At 44.3% G+C, this 26,168-nt stretch overlaps 1 protein-coding gene across 1 annotated transcript in view; it reads right to left on the bottom strand.

Moving 5' to 3' along the window:
* The window catches only part of LOC116986663 (C4b-binding protein alpha chain-like), a 325,485-nt gene that overhangs the window by 138,731 nt on the left and 160,586 nt on the right, over nucleotides 1-26,168 (bottom strand). The window lies entirely within an intron of this gene.

The following is a 26,168-nucleotide window of genomic DNA, read 5'->3' as shown; positions in this document are numbered from 1 at the left end:
CGGCACGGTGGCACAGCAGTAGAGTTGCTGCCTTATAGGGCTTGCACCACCGGAGACCCGGGTGCTTGTCCGTACGGAGTCTGTACGTTCTCCCCGTGACCGCGTGGGTTTTCTCCGAGATCTTCGGTTTTCTCCCACACGACAAAGACGTGCAGGTATGTAGGTTAATTGGCTTGGTTGTTGTGTAAATTGTCCTTAGTGTGTGCAGGGTAGTGTTAATGTGCGGGGATCGCTGGTCGGTGCAGACCCGGTGGGCCGAAGGGCCTGTTTCTGCGCTGTTTCTCTAAACTAAACTAAATTAAATGTTAAGATACCAAATTAATTTCATGGTGGGTACTTTAAGGTGTTTAAGTTTCCACAAGGAAACAATTTACTTGGACATTTTGCCAAAGGAGATGCTGGAGGTTGAGATGCAGATTAATTAAAAATTGATAATGGGGATGAATTTGAAAGGATGGCGACTTAAAATACTAAATAAATTATCCTGACCGGATAGGATGTACAACAGGCTCCAGGCTGAGGTCAAAGTTGCAGCGGTACTAGCAATAAGTTGCTGAACTTTTGTACTTACTGAGTACTGGAGAAGTGAAATTAGCGGCCAGTTCGGTTAACCTTGGTCGTGAGAAATCATTCCGAATCAATAACCCAGGGGAGAATTAGCAGCCACGAATGTGGGGACCTCAGAGGGAAAGGTCTTGACCCAAATCATCATCCATTGCTTCTCCCAGGGATGCTGCCTGTCCCGCTGTTACTCCAGCATTTTGTGTCTACCTACTGAGGGAAGGTGAGTGCCAATCTGATAAAGGCAAATACTATACAACTAACGAATATGATGGAGAGTTTTATCAGAGTAATAAAGATGGGGTGGCACAGCAGTAGAGTTGCTGCCTTACACCATTTACAGTGCCAGTTTTGCCCACTAATCTCCAATGTGGGACTTTATCAAAGGCTTTCCGAAAGTCCAGGTACACTACATCCACTGGCTCTCCCTTGTCCATTTTCCTAGGTACATCCTCAAAATATTCCAGAAGATTAGTCAAGCATGAATTCTCCTTCGCAAATCCACGCTGACTCGGACCGATCCTGTTACTGCTATCCAAATGAGCCACTATTTCATCTTTAATAATTGACTCCAGCATATTCCCTGCCACTAATGTCAGGCTAAGATCCAAATAGAGTACAGGAAATATATTATTCCCATTGCCATAAGGGTCAAGAACCAGAATAACAAAAGAACACTAAATGAAGTTGAATAGAAAAATGTGCAAAAAGTGGAATGAGGAAAGATATTTTTAATGCAGAATCATTGTAACCTGGAATTCACTTTAAGGGGAACTTCAAACATGCTCAAGGGGAATCCAGAAAAGTAATTAATAAGCATTGTCAGCATACAGGGAGAGGGCAAGGAGTGGAACAAGGTGGAATGATTTAGCATTGATTCAATAGGCTGAATATTTATGGTATTCCCTGCCGATTTATGGAATTCCCTGCCACAGAAGGCAGTGGAGGCCAAGTCACTGGATGGATTTAAGAGAGTTAGATAGAGCTCTAGGGGCTAGTGGAGTCAAGGGATATGGGGAGAAGGCAGGCACGGGTTATTGATAGGGGACGATCAGCCATGATCACAATGAATGGCGGTGCTGGCTCGAAGGGCCGAATGGCCTCCTGCACCTATTTTCTATGTTTTCTATATTTCTATGTTTAATGGCCTCCTCCCTTGCAGTAACGTTTCTGTCATTCCAAATGAGGATTTCTGTGCACTAAGGAGGGAAGGGATCCCTTACACAGTAAAGATGCAGGCTAATACAATCATCAACAAAGCATAGCGAGTACTAGTGTTTGCTTTATGAGAAACAGAATGGCAAGTGCAGAAGTCATTATCAAACCTTGTTTGGTCACTGTGGTACTGAGTGTTGTTGATTTTACATCATCTAAAGGAAAGAGAGGATGCAACGATAATTTGCAAAGATGGTCCAGAAATGTGAGAGAGCGAGAGCAAGAGAGAACATACAAATTTGGCAAGAATTAAATTGTTTCTATTTATTCATTGTTTACTATTTCAAAATTAATGGCATTGGCAAACTTTGAAATGCTGTCTGTATTCCCACCCAGATCATTAGCAAGCTTCAAAACAAGGTTGTTCTTTTTAGCACCCGTACACAATGAAGATGCAGGTTAACAAGGTCACCTAAGACACATTGCAAGCACTGGGGTCTCGACCCGAAACGTCACCTATTCCTTCTCTACATAGATGATGCCTCATCGCTGTTCCTCCAGCATGTTTTTGTCGACCTAGCAAGCAGTAGTGTTTGCTTTCTGAGAGACAGAATGACAAGTGCAGACATTATGCTCAATTATATCAAACCTTTGCTGGCACACTTGTGGTACTGAGTGTAGTTCTATCAATAACATCTAAAGGAAAGAGAGAGGATGTAAAGAAGATTTATAAAGATGATGTCAGAATTTTGCAGTTAAAACTATTAGGAAACTCCGAGATTCCTTAGCTCGACAACACTACCCAGGGCCCTACCATTCACTGTGAAGTTCCTACCCTGGCGTGACGCCACAAAATGCAACATCTCTGGGGACGGCACGGTGGTGCAGCGGTAGAGTTGCTGCTTTACAGCAATTGCAGCGCCAGAGACCCGGGTTCCATCCCGACTGCGGGTGCTGTCTGTACAGAGTTTGTACGTTCACCCCGTGACCTGCGTGGGTTTTCTCCGAGATCTTCGGTTTCCTCCCACAGAGGTACAGTTTTGTAGGTTAATAGGCTTGGTATAAGTGTAAATTGTCCCTAGTGTGTGTAGGATAGTACTAATATGCGGGGATCGCTGGTCGGGCCTGTCCTGATGGCTGACGGGCCTGTTTCCACTCTGTATCTCTAAACTAAACTAAAACGAATCTTGCACTTATCTGCTTTAAACTCCATTAGCCACTCCTCAGCCCACTTATGCAGATGATCAACATCTTGTTGTAATTTTGAGTTTGATTTGACAATAGACAATAGGTGCAGGAGTAGGCCATTCGGCCCTTGGAGCCAGCACCGCCATTCAATGTGATCATGGCTGATCATCCACAATCAGTACCCCGTTCCTGCCTTCTCCCCATACCCCCTGACTCCGCTATCTTTAAGAGTCCTATCTAGCTCTCTCTTGAAAGTAGATTTGATTGAATTAATGTACAGTATTATCCGATCTGTTCGAATAGCTTGCAAAACACAGCTTTTCACTGCACCTCAGTACACATGGCAATAAAAACCTAAACCTAAGATGTGATGGGACTTAGTTCAACACTCAATTTAAGATGACATGTCCTACAGTTCAACACTCTCTCTCTCTCAGTATTGTGTACACATCTCAGTCTAGTAGTCGTCTCCGGAGTGGGACCTAATATCAGGGCCAATTCATAAGTTGAGTGCAAGCTCTCAGTTAAGGTAGACAAAATGTTTCAAGATAGTTTAATTTAGTTTGGTTTATGGTCACATGTACTGAAGTACAGTGAAAAGCTTTATGTCGCATGCGATCCAGTCAGCGGAAAGGCTGTACATGATTACAATCGAGCTCTCCACAGTGTACAGATGCAGGATAAAGGGAATAACATTCAGTGCAAAGTAAAGTTCAGCAGTCCGATTAAAGATAGTCCAAGGGTCTCCAATGAGGAGATGGCAGCTCAAGACCACCCTCTAGTTATTAGTAGGATGGTTCAGTTGCCTGATAACAGCCGGGAAGAAACTGTCCCTGAATCTGGAGGTGTGCGTTTTCACACTTCTGTACCTCTTGCCCGATGGGAGAGGGGAGAAGAGGGCATGACCGGGGTGAGATTGGTCCTTGATGATGCTGCTGGCCTTGCCGAGGCGGGGTGAGGTGTAGATGGAGTAAATGGAAGGGAGACAGAAACGCAGTCTCCAATCCAAATAATCTAAAAATCAATTGAATGCTACAAATAATTTAGAGTTACACAGGATGGAATAATTAAATTGACCTGAACAGCTTTCCTCATAGAAATTAACGTGATTTTAGTTGTAATAAATTAATAATAACTAAAAGCCATATACAGATGTAGCAAGAAACTTTCACAAGAAGGACTTTCAGATGATCAGCTGTTTGATCAAAGGAGCAGAGGGAACTAAAAAAAAAGTTCCAGTGAGTAAAATCAGAAGAGATCTTGGCTGGGATTTCACTTGACCTATAATGACGGTAGCCTGGAGCACGTGTTAGACAACCTCTGATTAACAGCTGCACAAAATATTGGAATAACTCAGCGTGTCAGGCAGCATCTCTGGAGAAAAGGAATAGGTGATGTTTCGGTTGAGAATCTTCTTCAGACCAAGAGTCTTGTGAAAGGGAAACGAGATATATAGACAGTGATATGAGAGATAGAACAAATGAACGGAAGATATGCAAGAAAGTAACGATGATCAAGGAATGGTGGCTGTGGGCCAGGTGATAACGAGTTATATAAATAATGAAACTCAGCAAGACAAGAGTGAAACTAGCACGATGATGGGGAGAAAGAGGATGCAAGGGTTCATTGAACTTAGAGAAAACAATATTCATACAGCTGGGTTGTACGCTGACCAAGCAAAAAATTAGGTGCTGTTCCTCCAATTTGCATTTGGCCTCACTCTGACCTGAGGAGGCCCAGGACAGAAAAGTCAGTATGGGAATGAGAAGGGGAGTTAAAGTGTTTGGCACCCGGGAGATCCCATAGGCCAAGGCGGACTGAGTCTACGCTTGGTCTCGCAGATATACAAGAGTCCACAACTAGAACAATGGATACTGTAGATGAGGTTGGAGGAGGTGCAAGCGAACCTCTGCCTCACCTGAAAGGGAGAGACACAGCTTGGAATCCCACCACATCGGGGAAAATACAGTAATTAAATAAATCTGGATATAAAATGTCTTTTCAGTAACAGTAACCATGAAAATTACAGGTAATTGTTTAAAAAAATCAGCTTTACTAGAGCACTCCATGGAATGAAGTCTCTCCATCCTTCATTTGGCCTTCACATGACCTTTGATTCACCAAAGTAGGGGACTCAAGCGTCTAAACTGCCCCTTCAGTTCAGACATAATTACTGATAACCAACATATGCTGGTCAAGCCAACAATGCCCAACTTCCAGAAATGAATAAAACATTTTAACAGTGGAAGGGGTCTCTCATGATAGTGTTGGCTCTGGAGTTGCACCTCCTGATGTATAGTTCCTGCAGGGGGGCAAGTGAAGTCCCCATAGTGCGTTCGGCCGAATACACTACTCTCTGCAGAGTCTTCTTGTCCTTGGCAGAGCAATTCCCAAACCAGATGGTAATGTTCCCGGACAAGATGCTTTTCACCGCCGCTGCGTAGAAGCACTGGAGGATCGTCGGAGACACTCTGAATTTCCTCAATTGCCTGAGGTGGTGAAGGCGCTGCCTTGCCTTACTCACGAGTGCTGCAGCGTGTGATGCCCATGTCATATCCTCGGAGATGTGGACTCCCAGATATTTAAAAAAATTCACCCTATCCACAGGATCCCCATTTATCCTCAATGGAGTGTACGTCCTCGGATGATTATCTTTTCACTTTGCTAATTTCTCCCAGCCCTTCTCCCCCTCTAGTTTTCCTCTACCCTCTCCTGGTTTCACCTAACCCCTACATCCTGCTATACACTGTCAATCTCTCCTGCTCTCTCTCAGTCTTGAAGGGGTCTCAATCTACAATGTTGTCTTATCCTTCTACGTTGACAGATGCTGCTGGACCTGCCCAGTTCTTCCAGTGTTCTGATCTTTTTTTTAATGGAAGTTATACTGTGCTTAACAAATACGACTGTTTTTTGAAAAATAAATTGCCAGAGTGGATAAAGCAGAACCACTGGGTGTAATATATCTGAATATTCATTGGGGATTTCTCTCACAATGTAGGGATTTTAAACCCTTTATACTGAATCATCTTAACTGCAAATATTTTGGATCAATGTTTCTTGTCTTTATTTAACAAACATTAACTAGATTACAATTTAAACCTGCGCTAGTAACACAATCATGAGTCTAAGTACTTAATAAATTATAACACCACCTGCAATAAAGACTTGCGTACTTACCTTGCTTATTTGAAACATAAAGAAACCACTGACAATTGTAATTCTGTTTTACAATTTGATTCCAATGTTAGACACAAAAAGCTGGAGTAACTCAGCGGGACAGGCATCATCTTTGGAGAGAAGGAATGGGTGACGTTTTGGGTCTGAACCAGTCTGAAGAAGGGTCTTGATCCGAAACGTCACCCATTCATTCTCTCCAGAGATGCTGCCTGTCCCATTGAGTTGCTCCAGCATTTTGTGTCTATCTTTGGATTAAACTAGCATGTGCAGTTCCTTCCTACACATTGATTCCAAAGTTGTCAGATATCAAAAATGTATTTGGACAAATAAGTGCAGAGGCTTGAAATCAAAAACAGAAATAGAAAATGGTGGAAGGACTCAGGACTCATCCATGGAGTGGGAAATACTCAAGAGGCCAGAGAGGTGAGTGTGGGAGTGGGACAGAGAACTCAAGTGACAGCAAGTGAAAGCTCGGAGTGATCCTTGCGGTTTAACACTCTGCAAAATAGTCACCCAATCTCCAATAGAAAACACTGACCACAACTCACTGAAGTGAAAGGACAAGTGAACTGCTGCTTTACATGGATAGTCATAGACACAAAATGCTGGAATAACTGGAAGATAGGGTTCTTAAAGATAGCGGAGTCAGGGGATATGGGGAGAAGGCAGGAACGGGGTACTGATTGGGGATGATCAGCCATGATCACATTGATCATGGCTCGAAAGGGCCAAATGGCCTACTCCTGCACCTATTGTCTATAACTCAGAGGGACTGGCAGCATCTTATGTCTATCTTTGGTTTAAACCAGCATCTGCATCTCCTTCATTCATTCACATGGATAGTCTGTCCATTGGATGGGAAACTGCCCGAGATGGTTTGTGGAGATGGAGCAGATAACTGCAGCTGCCCAACTCTGAAAGTTGAGGATACAGGTTATGTTGAGGGCAGAGTCTCATGGTGGTGGTGGACATTACAGAGGACGATACATCGGACACGGCGGGGAGGGTGGAAGGCAAAGGCATGAGGATCGTTGTTACGGCTGGGAAGGGAGGGGAAGAGCAGGTGCACAAAATCTAGGAGCTGCAATTAGAGTATCCTGTTCCAACTTTCTCCCTTATATCCCTTCGTGAATCTAACTCCAAAAACAGTATCAAGCTCTTCAATCACCCTCTGTGATCTTATTTCTCATTTCAATCTTAAATGGCATTTATCTGTCATTTAAATGGACTTTCATAGACTGTAATCCTGGAGGACATCCATCCATCCAGCCATCTTGCATCTAACCTGTCTTGTCCCGATAGAATTTGTGGTGTTCTATGAGATTCCCTCAACCTCTAGTGAATAGAAGCTTCTTCATATGCCAGTCCTGCTATCAGGAATTAGTCCACTGGAACTTTTCTGATCTCATTCACCAGCGAGAATATCCTTCTTTAGATAAGGAGATGAAAACTGCATACAAGATGTGGTTTTATTAATGTGCTGAACTACTGCAACAAATATTTATTGATGCGTAAAGAAGATGATGTGGCCTGTTTTTCCACTTACCAACATTCCTTCCTGCCTGACTGCCTGGTGCTGAAACGAGAAGAAAGAAATGGTTAGGCTGATCTTATGAAAATTGACTAACATTTAGCAGCTGTCTAATGCATACAACATGCTATTAGGGTTTAAATAGTGGAATACCATAACAATTGCAATAAAATGACTTACCACCACCTTCTAAAGGGCAATAAAGAATGAACAATAATTTGAGCGGCACGGTGGCACAGCAGTAGAGTTGCTGCCTTATAGGGCTTGCACCACCGGAGACCCGGGTGCTTGTCCGTACGGAGTCTGTACGTTCTCCCCGTGACCGCGTGGGTTTTCTCCGAGATCTTCGGTTTTCTCCCACACGACAAAGACGTGCAGGTATGTAGGTTAATTGGCTTGGTTGTTGTGTAAATTGTCCTTAGTGTGTGCAGGGTAGTGTTAATGTGCGGGGATCGCTGGTCGGTGCAGACCCGGTGGGCCGAAGGGCCTGTTTCTGCGCTGTTTCTCTAAACTAAACTAAATTAAATGTTAAGATACCAAATTAATTTCATGGTGGGTACTTTAAGGTGTTTAAGTTTCCACAAGGAAACAATTTACTTGGACATTTTGCCAAAGGAGATGCTGGAGGTTGAGATGCAGATTAATTAAAAATTGATAATGGGGATGAATTTGAAAGGATGGCGACTTAAAATACTAAATAAATTATCCTGACCGGATAGGATGTACAACAGGCTCCAGGCTGAGGTCAAAGTTGCAGCGGTACTAGCAATAAGTTGCTGAACTTTTGTACTTACTGAGTACTGGAGAAGTGAAATTAGCGGCCAGTTCGGTTAACCTTGGTCGTGAGAAATCATTCCGAATCAATAACCCAGGGGAGAATTAGCAGCCACGAATGTGGGGACCTCAGAGGGAAAGGTCTTGACCCAAATCATCATCCATTGCTTCTCCCAGGGATGCTGCCTGTCCCGCTGAGTTACTCCAGCATTTTGTGTCTACCTACTGAGGGAAGGTGAGTGCCAATCTGATAAAGGCAAATACTATACAACTAACGAATATGATGGAGAGTTTTATCAGAGTAATAAAGATGGGGTGGCACAGCAGTAGAGTTGCTGCCTTACACCATTTACAGTGCCAGTTTTGCCCACTAATCTCCAATGTGGGACTTTATCAAAGGCTTTCCGAAAGTCCAGGTACACTACATCCACTGGCTCTCCCTTGTCCATTTTCCTAGGTACATCCTCAAAATATTCCAGAAGATTAGTCAAGCATGAATTCTCCTTCGCAAATCCACGCTGACTCGGACCGATCCTGTTACTGCTATCCAAATGAGCCACTATTTCATCTTTAATAATTGACTCCAGCATATTCCCTGCCACTAATGTCAGGCTAAGATCCAAATAGAGTACAGGAAATATATTATTCCCATTGCCATAAGGGTCAAGAACCAGAATAACAAAAGAACACTAAATGAAGTTGAATAGAAAAATGTGCAAAAAGTGGAATGAGGAAAGATATTTTTAATGCAGAATCATTGTAACCTGGAATTCACTTTAAGGGGAACTTCAAACATGCTCAAGGGGAATCCAGAAAAGTAATTAAAAAGCATTGTCAGCATACAGGGAGAGGGCAAGGAGTGGAACAAGGTGGAATGATTTAGCATTGATTCAATAGGCTGAATATTTATGGTATTCCCTGCCGATTTATGGAATTCCCTGCCACAGAAGGCAGTGGAGGCCAAGTCACTGGATGGATTTAAGAGAGTTAGATAGAGCTCTAGGGGCTAGTGGAGTCAAGGGATATGGGGAGAAGGCAGGCACGGGTTATTGATAGGGGACGATCAGCCATGATCACAATGAATGGCGGTGCTGACTCGAAGGGCCGAATGGCCTCCTGCACCTATTTTCTATGTTTTCTATATTTCTATGTTTAATGGCCTCCTCCCTTGCAGTAACGTTTCTGTCATTCCAAATGAGGATTTCTGTGCACTAAGGAGGGAAGGGATCCCTTACACAGTAAAGATGCAGGCTAATACAATCATCAACAAAGCATAGCGAGTACTAGTGTTTGCTTTATGAGAAACAGAATGGCAAGTGCAGAAGTCATTATCAAACCTTGTTTGGTCACTGTGGTACTGAGTGTTGTTGATTTTACATCATCTAAAGGAAAGAGAGGATGCAACGATAATTTGCAAAGATGGTCCAGAAATGTGAGAGAGCGAGAGCAAGAGAGAACATACAAATTTGGCAAGAATTAAATTGTTTCTATTTATTCATTGTTTACTATTTCAAAATTAATGGCATTGGCAAACTTTGAAATGCTGTCTGTATTCCCACCCAGATCATTAGCAAGCTTCAAAACAAGGTTGTTCTTTTTAGCACCCGTACACAATGAAGATGCAGGTTAACAAGGTCACCTAAGACACATTGCAAGCACTGGGGTCTCGACCCGAAACGTCACCTATTCCTTCTCTACATAGATGATGCCTCATCGCTGTTCCTCCAGCATGTTTTTGTCGACCTAGCAAGCAGTAGTGTTTGCTTTCTGAGAGACAGAATGACAAGTGCAGACATTATGCTCAATTATATCAAACCTTTGCTGGCACACTTGTGGTACTGAGTGTAGTTCTATCAATAACATCTAAAGGAAAGAGAGAGGATGTAAAGAAGATTTATAAAGATGATGTCAGAATTTTGCAGTTAAAACTATTAGGAAACTCCGAGATTCCTTAGCTCGACAACACTACCCAGGGCCCTACCATTCACTGTGAAGTTCCTACCCTGGCGTGACGCCACAAAATGCAACATCTCTGGGGACGGCACGGTGGTGCAGCGGTAGAGTTGCTGCTTTACAGCAATTGCAGCGCCAGAGACCCGGGTTCCATCCCGACTGCGGGTGCTGTCTGTACAGAGTTTGTACGTTCACCCCGTGACCTGCGTGGGTTTTCTCCGAGATCTTCGGTTTCCTCCCACAGAGGTACAGTTTTGTAGGTTAATAGGCTTGGTATAAGTGTAAATTGTCCCTAGTGTGTGTAGGATAGTACTAATATGCGGGGATCGCTGGTCGGGCCTGTCCTGATGGCTGACGGGCCTGTTTCCACTCTGTATCTCTAAACTAAACTAAAACGAATCTTGCACTTATCTGCTTTAAACTCCATTAGCCACTCCTCAGCCCACTTATGCAGATGATCAACATCTTGTTGTAATTTTGAGTTTGATTTGACAATAGACAATAGGTGCAGGAGTAGGCCATTCGGCCCTTGGAGCCAGCACCGCCATTCAATGTGATCATGGCTGATCATCCACAATCAGTACCCCGTTCCTGCCTTCTCCCCATACCCCCTGACTCCGCTATCTTTAAGAGTCCTATCTAGCTCTCTCTTGAAAGTAGATTTGATTGAATTAATGTACAGTATTATCCGATCTGTTCGAATAGCTTGCAAAACACAGCTTTTCACTGCACCTCAGTACACATGGCAATAAAAACCTAAACCTAAGATGTGATGGGACTTAGTTCAACACTCAATTTAAGATGACATGTCCTACAGTTCAACACTCTCTCTCTCTCAGTATTGTGTACACATCTCAGTCTAGTAGTCGTCTCCGGAGTGGGACCTAATATCAGGGCCAATTCATAAGTTGAGTGCAAGCTCTCAGTTAAGGTAGACAAAATGTTTCAAGATAGTTTAATTTAGTTTGGTTTATGGTCACATGTACTGAAGTACAGTGAAAAGCTTTATGTCGCATGCGATCCAGTCAGCGGAAAGGCTGTACATGATTACAATCGAGCTCTCCACAGTGTACAGATGCAGGATAAAGGGAATAACATTCAGTGCAAAGTAAAGTTCAGCAGTCCGATTAAAGATAGTCCAAGGGTCTCCAATGAGGAGATGGCAGCTCAAGACCACCCTCTAGTTATTAGTAGGATGGTTCAGTTGCCTGATAACAGCCGGGAAGAAACTGTCCCTGAATCTGGAGGTGTGCGTTTTCACACTTCTGTACCTCTTGCCCGATGGGAGAGGGGAGAAGAGGGCATGACCGGGGTGAGATTGGTCCTTGATGATGCTGCTGGCCTTGCCGAGGCGGGGTGAGGTGTAGATGGAGTAAATGGAAGGGAGACAGAAACGCAGTCTCCAATCCAAATAATCTAAAAATCAATTGAATGCTACAAATAATTTAGAGTTACACAGGATGGAATAATTAAATTGACCTGAACAGCTTTCCTCATAGAAATTAACGTGATTTTAGTTGTAATAAATTAATAATAACTAAAAGCCATATACAGATGTAGCAAGAAACTTTCACAAGAAGGACTTTCAGATGATCAGCTGTTTGATCAAAGGAGCAGAGGGAACTAAAAAAAAAGTTCCAGTGAGTAAAATCAGAAGAGATCTTGGCTGGGATTTCACTTGACCTATAATGACGGTAGCCTGGAGCACGTGTTAGACAACCTCTGATTAACAGCTGCACAAAATATTGGAATAACTCAGCGTGTCAGGCAGCATCTCTGGAGAAAAGGAATAGGTGATGTTTCGGTTGAGAATCTTCTTCAGACCAAGAGTCTTGTGAAAGGGAAACGAGATATATAGACAGTGATATGAGAGATAGAACAAATGAACGGAAGATATGCAAGAAAGTAACGATGATCAAGGAATGGTGGCTGTGGGCCAGGTGATAACGAGTTATATAAATAATGAAACTCAGCAAGACAAGAGTGAAACTAGCACGATGATGGGGAGAAAGAGGATGCAAGGGTTCATTGAACTTAGAGAAAACAATATTCATACAGCTGGGTTGTACGCTGACCAAGCAAAAAATTAGGTGCTGTTCCTCCAATTTGCATTTGGCCTCACTCTGACCTGAGGAGGCCCAGGACAGAAAAGTCAGTATGGGAATGAGAAGGGGAGTTAAAGTGTTTGGCACCCGGGAGATCCCATAGGCCAAGGCGGACTGAGTCTACGCTTGGTCTCGCAGATATACAAGAGTCCACAACTAGAACAATGGATACTGTAGATGAGGTTGGAGGAGGTGCAAGCGAACCTCTGCCTCACCTGAAAGGGAGAGACACAGCTTGGAATCCCACCACATCGGGGAAAATACAGTAATTAAATAAATCTGGATATAAAATGTCTTTTCAGTAACAGTAACCATGAAAATTACAGGTAATTGTTTTAAAAAAATCAGCTTTACTAGAGCACTCCATGGAATGAAGTCTCTCCATCCTTCATTTGGCCTTCACATGACCTTTGATTCACCAAAGTAGGGGACTCAAGCGTCTAAACTGCCCCTTCAGTTCAGACATAATTACTGATAACCAACATATGCTGGTCAAGCCAACAATGCCCAACTTCCAGAAATGAATAAAACATTTTAACAGTGGAAGGGGTCTCTCATGATAGTGTTGGCTCTGGAGTTGCACCTCCTGATGTATAGTTCCTGCAGGGGGGCAAGTGAAGTCCCCATAGTGCGTTCGGCCGAATACACTACTCTCTGCAGAGTCTTCTTGTCCTTGGCAGAGCAATTCCCAAACCAGATGGTAATGTTCCCGGACAAGATGCTTTTCACCGCCGCTGCGTAGAAGCACTGGAGGATCGTCGGAGACACTCTGAATTTCCTCAATTGCCTGAGGTGGTGAAGGCGCTGCCTTGCCTTACTCACGAGTGCTGCAGCGTGTGATGCCCATGTCATATCCTCGGAGATGTGGACTCCCAGATATTTAAAAAAATTCACCCTATCCACAGGATCCCCATTTATCCTCAATGGAGTGTACGTCCTCGGATGATTATCTTTTCACTTTGCTAATTTCTCCCAGCCCTTCTCCCCCTCTAGTTTTCCTCTACCCTCTCCTGGTTTCACCTAACCCCTACATCCTGCTATACACTGTCAATCTCTCCTGCTCTCTCTCAGTCTTGAAGGGGTCTCAATCTACAATGTTGTCTTATCCTTCTACGTTGACAGATGCTGCTGGACCTGCCCAGTTCTTCCAGTGTTCTGATCTTTTTTTTAATGGAAGTTATACTGTGCTTAACAAATACGACTGTTTTTTGAAAAATAAATTGCCAGAGTGGATAAAGCAGAACCACTGGGTGTAATATATCTGAATATTCATTGGGGATTTCTCTCACAATGTAGGGATTTTAAACCCTTTATACTGAATCATCTTAACTGCAAATATTTTGGATCAATGTTTCTTGTCTTTATTTAACAAACATTAACTAGATTACAATTTAAACCTGCGCTAGTAACACAATCATGAGTCTAAGTACTTAATAAATTATAACACCACCTGCAATAAAGACTTGCGTACTTACCTTGCTTATTTGAAACATAAAGAAACCACTGACAATTGTAATTCTGTTTTACAATTTGATTCCATTGTTAGACACAAAAAGCTGGAGTAACTCAGCGGGACAGGCATCATCTTTGGAGAGAAGGAATGGGAGACGTTTTGGGTCTGAACCAGTCTGAAGAAGGGTCTTGATCCGAAACGTCACCCATTCATTCTCTCCAGAGATGCTGCCTGTCCCATTGAGTTGCTCCAGCATTTTGTGTCTATCTTTGGATTAAACTAGCATGTGCAGTTCCTTCCTACACATTGATTCCAAAGTTGTCAGATATCAAAAATGTATTTGGACAAATAAGTGCAGAGGCTTGAAATCAAAAACAGAAATAGAAAATGGTGGAAGGACTCAGGACTCATCCATGGAGTGGGAAATACTCAAGAGGCCAGAGAGGTGAGTGTGGGAGTGGGACAGAGAACTCAAGTGACAGCAAGTGAAAGCTCGGAGTGATCCTTGCGGTTTAACACTCTGCAAAATAGTCACCCAATCTCCAATAGAAAACACTGACCACAACTCACTGAAGTGAAAGGACAAGTGAACTGCTGCTTTACATGGATAGTCATAGACACAAAATGCTGGAATAACTGGAAGATAGGGTTCTTAAAGATAGCGGAGTCAGGGGATATGGGGAGAAGGCAGGAACGGGGTACTGATTGGGGATGATCAGCCATGATCACATTGATCATGGCTCGAAAGGGCCAAATGGCCTACTCCTGCACCTATTGTCTATAACTCAGAGGGACTGGCAGCATCTTATGTCTATCTTTGGTTTAAACCAGCATCTGCATCTCCTTCATTCATTCACATGGATAGTCTGTCCATTGGATGGGAAACTGCCCGAGATGGTTTGTGGAGATGGAGCAGATAACTGCAGCTGCCCAACTCTGAAAGTTGAGGATACAGGTTATGTTGAGGGCAGAGTCTCATGGTGGTGGTGGACATTACAGAGGACGATACATCGGACACGGCGGGGAGGGTGGAAGGCAAAGGCATGAGGATCGTTGTTACGGCTGGGAAGGGAGGGGAAGAGCAGGTGCACAAAATCTAGGAGCTGCAATTAGAGTATCCTGTTCCAACTTTCTCCCTTATATCCCTTCGTGAATCTAACTCCAAAAACAGTATCAAGCTCTTCAATCACCCTCTGTGATCTTATTTCTCATTTCAATCTTAAATGGCATTTATCTGTCATTTAAATGGACTTTCATAGACTGTAATCCTGGAGGACATCCATCCATCCAGCCATCTTGCATCTAACCTGTCTTGTCCCGATAGAATTTGTGGTGTTCTATGAGATTCCCTCAACCTCTAGTGAATAGAAGCTTCTTCATATGCCAGTCCTGCTATCAGGAATTAGTCCACTGGAACTTTTCTGATCTCATTCACCAGCGAGAATATCCTTCTTTAGATAAGGAGATGAAAACTGCATACAAGATGTGGTTTTATTAATGTGCTGAACTACTGCAACAAATATTTATTGATGCGTAAAGAAGATGATGTGGCCTGTTTTTCCACTTACCAACATTCCTTCCTGCCTGACTGCCTGGTGCTGAAACGAGAAGAAAGAAATGGTTAGGCTGATCTTATGAAAATTGACTAACATTTAGCAGCTGTCTAATGCATACAACATGCTATTAGGGTTTAAATAGTGGAATACCATAACAATTGCAATAAAATGACTTACCACCACCTTCTAAAGGGCAATAAAGAATGAACAATAATTTGAGCGGCACGGTGGCACAGCAGTAGAGTTGCTGCCTTATAGGGCTTGCACCACCGGAGACCCGGGTGCTTGTCCGTACGGAGTCTGTACGTTCTCCCCGTGACCGCGTGGGTTTTCTCCGAGATCTTCGGTTTTCTCCCACACGACAAAGACGTGCAGGTATGTAGGTTAATTGGCTTGGTTGTTGTGTAAATTGTCCTTAGTGTGTGCAGGGTAGTGTTAATGTGCGGGGATCGCTGGTCGGTGCAGACCCGGTGGGCCGAAGGGCCTGTTTCTGCGCTGTTTCTCTAAACTAAACTAAATTAAATGTTAAGATACCAAATTAATTTCATGGTGGGTACTTTAAGGTGTTTAAGTTTCCACAAGGAAACAATTTACTTGGACATTTTGCCAAAGGAGATGCTGGAGGTTGAGATGCAGATTAATTAAAAATTGATAATGGGGATGAATTTGAAAGGATGGCGACTTAAAATACTAAATAAATTATCCTGACCGGATAGGATGTACAACAGGCTCCAGGCTGAGGTCAAAGTTGCAGCGGTACTAGCAATAAGTTGCTGAACTTTTGTACTTACTGAGTACTGGAGAAGTGAAATTAGCGGCCAGTTCGGTTAACCTTGGTCGTGAGAAATCATTCCGAATCAATAACCCAGGGGAGAATTAGCAGCCACGAATGTGGGGACCTCAGAGGGAAAGGTCTTGACCCAAATCATCATCCATTGCTTCTCCCAGGGATGCTGCCTGTCCCGCTGAGTTACTCCAGCATTTTGTGTCTACCTACTGAGGGAAGGTGAGTGCCAATCTGATAAAGGCAAATACTATACAACTAACGAATATGATGGAGAGTTTTATCAGAGTAATAAAGATGGGGTGGCACAGCAGTAGAGTTGCTGCCTTACACCATTTACAGTGCCAGTTTTGCCCACTAATCTCCAATGTGGGACTTTATCAAAGGCTTTCCGAAAGTCCAGGTACACTACATCCACTGGCTCTCCCTTGTCCATTTTCCTAGGTACATCCTCAAAATATTCCAGAAGATTAGTCAAGCATGAATTCTCCTTCGCAAATCCACGCTGACTCGGACCGATCCTGTTACTGCTATCCAAATGAGCCACTATTTCATCTTTAATAATTGACTCCAGCATATTCCCTGCCACTAATGTCAGGCTAAGATCCAAATAGAGTACAGGAAATATATTATTCCCATTGCCATAAGGGTCAAGAACCAGAATAACAAAAGAACACTAAATGAAGTTGAATAGAAAAATGTGCAAAAAGTGGAATGAGGAAAGATATTTTTAATGCAGAATCATTGTAACCTGGAATTCACTTTAAGGGGAACTTCAAACATGCTCAAGGGGAATCCAGAAAAGTAATTAAAAAGCATTGTCAGCATACAGGGAGAGGGCAAGGAGTGGAACAAGGTGGAATGATTTAGCATTGATTCAATAGGCTGAATATTTATGGTATTCCCTGCCGATTTATGGAATTCCCTGCCATGGAGGGCAGTGGAGGCCAAGTCACTGGATGGATTTAAGAGAGTTAGATAGAGCTCTAGGGGCTAGTGGAGTCAAGGGATATGGGGAGAAGGCAGGCACGGGTTATTGATAGGGGACGATCAGCCATGATCACAATGAATGGCGGTGCTGGCTCGAAGGGCCGAATGGCCTCCTGCACCTATTTTCTATGTTTTCTATATTTCTATGTTTAATGGCCTCCTCCCTTGCAGTAACGTTTCTGTCATTCCAAATGAGGATTTCTGTGCACTAAGGAGGGAAGGGATCCCTTACACAGTAAAGATGCAGGCTAATACAATCATCAACAAAGCATAGCGAGTACTAGTGTTTGCTTTATGAGAAACAGAATGGCAAGTGCAGAAGTCATTATCAAACCTTGTTTGGTCACTGTGGTACTGAGTGTTGTTGATTTTACATCATCTAAAGGAAAGAGAGGATGCAACGATAATTTGCAAAGATGGTCCAGAAATGTGAGAGAGCGAGAGCAAGAGAGAACATACAAATTTGGCAAGAATTAAATTGTTTCTATTTATTCATTGTTTACTATTTCAAAATTAATGGCATTGGCAAACTTTGAAATGCTGTCTGTATTCCCACCCAGATCATTAGCAAGCTTCAAAACAAGGTTGTTCTTTTTAGCACCCGTACACAATGAAGATGCAGGTTAACAAGGTCACCTAAGACACATTGCAAGCACTGGGGTCTCGACCCGAAACGTCACCTATTCCTTCTCTACATAGATGATGCCTCATCGCTGTTCCTCCAGCATGTTTTTGTCGACCTAGCAAGCAGTAGTGTTTGCTTTCTGAGAGACAGAATGACAAGTGCAGACATTATGCTCAATTATATCAAACCTTTGCTGGCACACTTGTGGTACTGAGTGTAGTTCTATCAATAACATCTAAAGGAAAGAGAGAGGATGTAAAGAAGATTTATAAAGATGATGTCAGAATTTTGCAGTTAAAACTATTAGGAAACTCCGAGATTCCTTAGCTCGACAACACTACCCAGGGCCCTACCATTCACTGTGAAGTTCCTACCCTGGCGTGACGCCACAAAATGCAACATCTCTGGGGACGGCACGGTGGTGCAGCGGTAGAGTTGCTGCTTTACAGCAATTGCAGCGCCAGAGACCCGGGTTCCATCCCGACTGCGGGTGCTGTCTGTACAGAGTTTGTACGTTCACCCCGTGACCTGCGTGGGTTTTCTCCGAGATCTTCGGTTTCCTCCCACAGAGGTACAGTTTTGTAGGTTAATAGGCTTGGTATAAGTGTAAATTGTCCCTAGTGTGTGTAGGATAGTACTAATATGCGGGGATCGCTGGTCGGGCCTGTCCTGATGGCTGACGGGCCTGTTTCCACTCTGTATCTCTAAACTAAACTAAAACGAATCTTGCACTTATCTGCTTTAAACTCCATTAGCCACTCCTCAGCCCACTTATGCAGATGATCAACATCTTGTTGTAATTTTGAGTTTGATTTGACAATAGACAATAGGTGCAGGAGTAGGCCATTCGGCCCTTGGAGCCAGCACCGCCATTCAATGTGATCATGGCTGATCATCCACAATCAGTACCCCGTTCCTGCCTTCTCCCCATACCCCCTGACTCCGCTATCTTTAAGAGTCCTATCTAGCTCTCTCTTGAAAGTAGATTTGATTGAATTAATGTACAGTATTATCCGATCTGTTCGAATAGCTTGCAAAACACAGCTTTTCACTGCACCTCAGTACACATGGCAATAAAAACCTAAACCTAAGATGTGATGGGACTTAGTTCAACACTCAATTTAAGATGACATGTCCTACAGTTCAACACTCTCTCTCTCTCAGTATTGTGTACACATCTCAGTCTAGTAGTCGTCTCCGGAGTGGGACCTAATATCAGGGCCAATTCATAAGTTGAGTGCAAGCTCTCAGTTAAGGTAGACAAAATGTTTCAAGATAGTTTAATTTAGTTTGGTTTATGGTCACATGTACTGAAGTACAGTGAAAAGCTTTATGTCGCATGCGATCCAGTCAGCGGAAAGGCTGTACATGATTACAATCGAGCTCTCCACAGTGTACAGATGCAGGATAAAGGGAATAACATTCAGTGCAAAGTAAAGTTCAGCAGTCCGATTAAAGATAGTCCAAGGGTCTCCAATGAGGAGATGGCAGCTCAAGACCACCCTCTAGTTATTAGTAGGATGGTTCAGTTGCCTGATAACAGCCGGGAAGAAACTGTCCCTGAATCTGGAGGTGTGCGTTTTCACACTTCTGTACCTCTTGCCCGATGGGAGAGGGGAGAAGAGGGCATGACCGGGGTGAGATTGGTCCTTGATGATGCTGCTGGCCTTGCCGAGGCGGGGTGAGGTGTAGATGGAGTAAATGGAAGGGAGACAGAAACGCAGTCTCCAATCCAAATAATCTAAAAATCAATTGAATGCTACAAATAATTTAGAGTTACACAGGATGGAATAATTAAATTGACCTGAACAGCTTTCCTCATAGAAATTAACGTGATTTTAGTTGTAATAAATTAATAATAACTAAAAGCCATATACAGATGTAGCAAGAAACTTTCACAAGAAGGACTTTCAGATGATCAGCTGTTTGATCAAAGGAGCAGAGGGAACTAAAAAAAAAGTTCCAGTGAGTAAAATCAGAAGAGATCTTGGCTGGGATTTCACTTGACCTATAATGACGGTAGCCTGGAGCACGTGTTAGACAACCTCTGATTAACAGCTGCACAAAATATTGGAATAACTCAGCGTGTCAGGCAGCATCTCTGGAGAAAAGGAATAGGTGATGTTTCGGTTGAGAATCTTCTTCAGACCAAGAGTCATGTGAAAGGGAAACGAGATATATAGACAGTGATATGAGAGATAGAACAAATGAACGGAAGATATGCAAGAAAGTAACGATGATCAAGGAATGGTGGCTGTGGGCCAGGTGATAACGAGTTATATAAATAATGAAACTCAGCAAGACAAGAGTGAAACTAGCACGATGATGGGGAGAAAGAGGATGCAAGGGTTCATTGAACTTAGAGAAAACAATATTCATACAGCTGGGTTGTACGCTGACCAAGCAAAAAATTAGGTGCTGTTCCTCCAATTTGCATTTGGCCTCACTCTGACCTGAGGAGGCCCAGGACAGAAAAGTCAGTATGGGAATGAGAAGGGGAGTTAAAGTGTTTGGCACCCGGGAGATCCCATAGGCCAAGGCGGACTGAGTCTACGCTTGGTCTCGCAGATATACAAGAGTCCACAACTAGAACAATGGATACTGTAGATGAGGTTGGAGGAGGTGCAAGCGAACCTCTGCCTCACCTGAAAGGGAGAGACACAGCTTGGAATCCCACCACATCGGGGAAAATACAGTAATTAAATAAATCTGGATATAAAATGTCTTTTCAGTAACAGTAACCATGAAAATTACAGGTAATTGTTTAAAAAAATCAGCTTTACTAGAGCACTCCATGGAATGAAGTCTCTCCATCCTTCATTTGGCCTTCACATGACCTTTGATTCACCAAAGTAGGGGACTCAAGCGTCTAAACTGCCCCTTCAGTTCAGACATAATTACTGATAACCAACATATGCTGGTCAAGCCAACAATGCCCAACTTCCAGAAATGAATAAAACATTTTAACATTGTTACATGCAATTGTAAGTTAGACGCCGCAAGTACAACCTGCAAGGTGAAACATGTTGGAACGCAGCATTCTACAACTGCACAGCGCAAAGAAAAGACAAGAGGCTAAACTCTCATGGTAAACAGCTGAGTTATTGGGAAAGATGGATAAATGACAACTGTGGCCTTTCAAAAACAGAAAATACTTGGCATATTATGTAGATCAGGCAGCATCTGGGAGAATATGCATAGACAGCACTTTAATGTTCACCAGTCTAACAAAGAGTTATCCTGATATATTCTATGCTTTCCCTTTTGTCCTGCTGCTATTAAACTGTTCAATATTTTCACTTATTATACATACAGATGAACATGTGAATCAGGAGTCTGCATAAATGTTTAATGATTACCGATGATCTGATTATACTCTGCATTCCTGTCACCTTTCACTCCTTGTTGTCAAGACTATCTACCTCTGCATTAAAAACATTCAAAAGCCCTACATTCACATCTTTTGGGGAAAATTGCAAAGATACATAAAGTTCTGAATGAAAGTACCTGTCTCAAAACAGCCCTCCTTTTTATTCAATGACTCAAGTGCTGACAAGGTCCCAGCGGCTGTCGAGGGAAGTCAAGGACAGTATAAAACCAAAAGGGAAGGCGTATAACATAGCAAAGATTAGTGGGAAGCCAGAGGATTGGGAGGCTTTTAAAGAACATTAGAAGGTAACTAAAAAGGCAATATGGGGAGAAAGGATGAAATACGAAGGTAAGCTAACTAATAATATAAAATAGGATAGCAAGAGTTTCTTCAGTTATATAAAGAGTAAGAAAGAAACAAGAGCGGACGTTGGACTGCTGGAGAATGATGCAGGAGAAGTGATAATGGGGAATAAAGAAATAGCAGAGGAGTTGAATAACTTTTTTGCATCAGTCTTCACAGTGGAAGACACCAGCAACGTGCCTGAAATTGAAGAGAGTCAGGGGGTGGAAGTTAGTAGAGTGGCTATTACTAGATAGAAGGTGCTTGAGAAGCTGAAAGGGTTGAAGGTGGATAAGTCACCTGGACCAGATGGACTGCACCCTAGGGTTCTGAAAGAGGTGGCTTTAGAGATTGTGGAGGCATTCACAGTGATATTTCAAGAATCACTAGAGACAGGAGAAGTCCCAGATGATTGTAAAATTGTCAATATTACCCCGCTGCACAAGAAGGGAGCAAAGCCGAATAGTGGGAACTGTACACCGGTTAGTCTGACTTAGGTGGTTGGTAAGAATTTAGTCTATTATAAAGGATGAGGTTACAAAGTACTTAGAAGTTCACGATAAAATAAGCCTAAGTCAGCATGGCTTTGTGAAGGGGTGGTCTTGCTTGACAAATTTGTTGGAATTCTTTGAAGAATTAAATAGCAGGACAGATAAAGGAGAGTCAGTAGATGGTGTTTATTTAGATTTTCAGAAAGCCTTTGATAAGGTGCCACACGTGAGGCTGCTAAGGAAGATGAGAGCCCACAGTATCAAAGGGCGGGTACTAGCATGGATAGCAGGTTGGCTGGATGGCAGAAGGCAAAGAGTGGCAATAAAGGGGGCTTTTTCTGGTTGGTCACCAGTGACTAATGGAGTTCTGCAGGGGTCGCTGCTGGGGCCGATACTCTTCACATCGTATATTAATGATTTTGGACAAAGGGATTGAAGGCTTTGTGGCCAAGTTTGCAGATGATACGACAATAGATGGAAGGACAGGTAATGTAGAGGAAGCGACTCTGCAGAAGGATTTGGACAGGTTGGGAGAGTGGGCAGATAAGTGCCAGATGGAATATACTGTCACAAAGTGTGTAGTCATGCATTTTGCTCATAAGAATAAAGGTGTAGGCTATTTTCGAAATGGGGAAAGAATCCAGAAATCGGATGTGCAAAGAGACTTGGGAGTGCTGGTGCAGGATTCCCAAAATGTTAATCTGCAAGTCGAATCGGTAGTAAAGAAAGCAAGCTCAATGCTAGCATTTATTTCAAGAGGGCTTGTATACAAAAACAGGGATGTAATGCTGAGGCTCCATAAGGCGCTGGTAATATTTGGAATATTGTGAGCAATTTTGGACATCATATCTGAGGAAGGATGTATTGGTTCTGGAGAAGGTTCAGAGGAGGTTTACAAGAATTATCCCAGGAATGAGTGGGTTAACATATGCTGAACTGCTGTAGATTTGGGAGCAACAGCAGCAGGAGTTTAGCAAGAGATACGACTGATTGGCTCTAGCCCAAGTGGGAGGAGAGAAGTGAAAACAGTTAAAGTAAAGGCCAAGGACAGGCAGACTTGACTCAGAACTGCTGTAGATTTGGGAGCAACAGCAGCAGGAGTTTAGCAAGAGATATGACTGATTGACCGATATGACGGAGTCGTTCCTCGACAAGTCCTACAGTACGATTGTTACACCTAAGGTACTGGAAGAGAGAAGGTGGGAGGCAGTGAGAACGGGAGGGAAGCATGGAATGCCCACGTCCCCGGGTGTTGTACCTCTTGTGAACAGGTTCACCCACTTAGAAGCTGTCGGGACAGAAGAGGTGTTTAAACTGGGCGACGGACTGGCTTGTGATGCGAATAGGGCTGTTGAGCCAAAACCAAAAAGGCCTAAGGCAGGCAACGCCATTGTAGTGGGAGACTCCATTGTGAGAGGTACGGACAGGGGTTTCTGCGGCAACAGACGGGATGCGAGGATGGTGTGCTGCCTTCCTGGTGCCAGGATCCAGGATGTCACGGACAGAGTGCAGAAAATCCTCAAGGGCGAAGGTGAACATCCGGAAGTGGTAGTGCATGTCGGCACAAACGATGTCGGAAAGAAGGGGATGAATATTCTGCAGCGTGACTTTAGAGAGCTCGGAAAAATGCTGAAAAGCAGGACCTCCAGGGTTGTTATCTTCGGATTAAGGGGGCGCTGCACTGCCTGTCGGCAGCGTGTCCGGTTTTTTTCAACTTTTTTTATTTTTTTAGTATGTTTAAAAGTTTGTTTTTAATGTTTCTTTGTGTGTTATATGTGGGGGGTGGTGTGGGGGGGTAAGGAGGAAACCGTTTCGGCCGCCTCTTCCATAGAGAGGCGATTTTTTCAGGTCGCCTCCCCCGTGGCCTAACAGCAAGGATCGGCGCGGACTTTCCCGGAGACGCGCCCGGAGCTTCAGCGGCGGGCGCAGCGTGGACTCTCGGCGCGGAGCGGGTGAGACCTCGCTGGAGGGGAGCGCTCCGTTTCACTGGCCCGGGGCAGCCGGCAGCCTGAAGTCGCGGTCTGCAGAACTCCAGCTGGTGCGGCGTCTACAGCGCGGGATCCCTCGTGGAGGACCCGGGTGGAAGAAGAAGCTTTCACTGCCGGCCCGCGGCCATCTTCTACCGCGGGTGCGGCATGGACTCATCATCTCCCCTGGAGGGGTGCTTCGACCGCCGGCCCTGCAGACTGCGGTGCTTCCGGCTGCGACACGGCAGGTACTTTAAAACTTTGACCGCCAGCCTGCGGCCTTCACCAGCCTGAAGCCGCGGTCTCTGGTTGGGAAGAGCCGATCCTGGACTCACCTTGACTTTGACTTTGTCCCTTACCATCTGGACGCCCGCAGCAACGGCTGTGGAGGGTGGAGGTCCCGACCACGGGGGAAAATGGAGGAGGACTGGCCAGGTTCTGTGCCTTCCACCACAGTGATGAATGCTGTGGTGGATTTTACTTCGGAGTCACGTGAGTGACTACGTGAAGAACCCGCTCAGCGCGCAGGCGCGGCATTACGCCAGCAGTGCAACAGCGGCTTGCAACGGGAGCTAGGCACTCTCGTTACAGCATGAACCGGACCGTCAGGTGAGTATCCTGAGGTCGGGTTTTCTTTTACAGGTGAGCCTTTTTCTGCTTGTGTTTTTACAGGCAGAGAAAAAGGCTCTGGAACAAAACTGTCCCCCGTTTTCCCGTTGGGGAGGGGGGCAGCAACGGCGGTAGGAGCGACCCGGTGTTCCGTAATTCCCCGACACCGTGCCGAGGCCAGCCCGCTAGTACCTGAAGCAGTGGGCTGGACGCATAGCCACTCGAGAGGCATCCGGCAGGTGTTTCCCGATGTCGGACGGGACGTCTCTCCTCCCGCACGGGGGGAGAGAGAGCCGCCTGAGCCGCTGGAGCGGCTCACGGAGCAGATGCCTGCGAGACGCGCTGCTTGAGGGGCGCTCTCGCTACTACAAGGCAAAAGCTCCAGAAGAACCTGTCCCCCGCTCGACTCCAGCGGAGGAGCGTTCCATTGCAGGGGGGGCAGCAACAGGCGGTAGGAACAATAACCGGTCGCACTGCCCTTTGCTCCCTCATTACTGGAGGCTAGCATTGGTGACCAGGGCTGGGCTGGTCTGGAACAGGGGCAGGCGGACGAATTCGGGAGTATGCCAGGGGTGCAGGAACATGAAGAGCTGTTGGGTGTGATGGACCGCTTGTAGCAACCCCACGGGCTGGAGCACCGCTGGAACCAAGAATGGCGGCCAGCATCAACCATTACTGGAAAAGGTGCTCGCTGAGGTGCTGAAACAACACAGCACCAGAAAACGGTGAGGCCCTCAAAGTAAAAAGTGTCAACAGCCAAATCTGGGGGTATGTGGGTCACACATCCAGACCCAAGAACTCAAGCTACAGCGGATCCTAAGGCTCCTGACGTCAGCCATCACAGCCTTTGCTCGTTCCGTGGAGACCGTGGGAAGGGAGGGGAAGAGCAGGTGCACAAAATCTAGGAGCTGCAATTAGAGTATCCTGTTCCAACTTTCTCCCTTATATCCCTTCGTGAATCTAACTCCAAAAACAGTATCAAGCTCTTCAATCACCCTCTGTGATCTTATTTCTCATTTCAATCTTAAATGGCATTTATCTGTCATTTAAATGGACTTTCATAGACTGTAATCCTGGAGGACATCCATCCATCCAGCCATCTTGCATCTAACCTGTCTTGTCCCGATAGAATTTGTGGTGTTCTATGAGATTCCCTCAACCTCTAGTGAATAGAAGCTTCTTCATATGCCAGTCCTGCTATCAGGAATTAGTCCACTGGAACTTTTCTGATCTCATTCACCAGCGAGAATATCCTTCTTTAGATAAGGAGATGAAAACTGCATACAAGATGTGGTTTTATTAATGTGCTGAACTACTGCAACAAATATTTATTGATGCGTAAAGAAGATGATGTGGCCTGTTTTTCCACTTACCAACATTCCTTCCTGCCTGACTGCCTGGTGCTGAAACGAGAAGAAAGAAATGGTTAGGCTGATCTTATGAAAATTGACTAACATTTAGCAGCTGTCTAATGCATACAACATGCTATTAGATTTAAATAGTGGAATACCATAACAATTGCAATAAAATGACTTAC

This window comes from Amblyraja radiata, chromosome 24, assembly GCF_010909765.2.
Source record: "Amblyraja radiata isolate CabotCenter1 chromosome 24, sAmbRad1.1.pri, whole genome shotgun sequence".
NCBI classification, from domain to species: domain Eukaryota; kingdom Metazoa; phylum Chordata; class Chondrichthyes; order Rajiformes; family Rajidae; genus Amblyraja; species Amblyraja radiata.
Note: the sequence above shows the minus strand (reverse complement) of the source record. Positions and strands in the feature narration are given on the sequence as shown.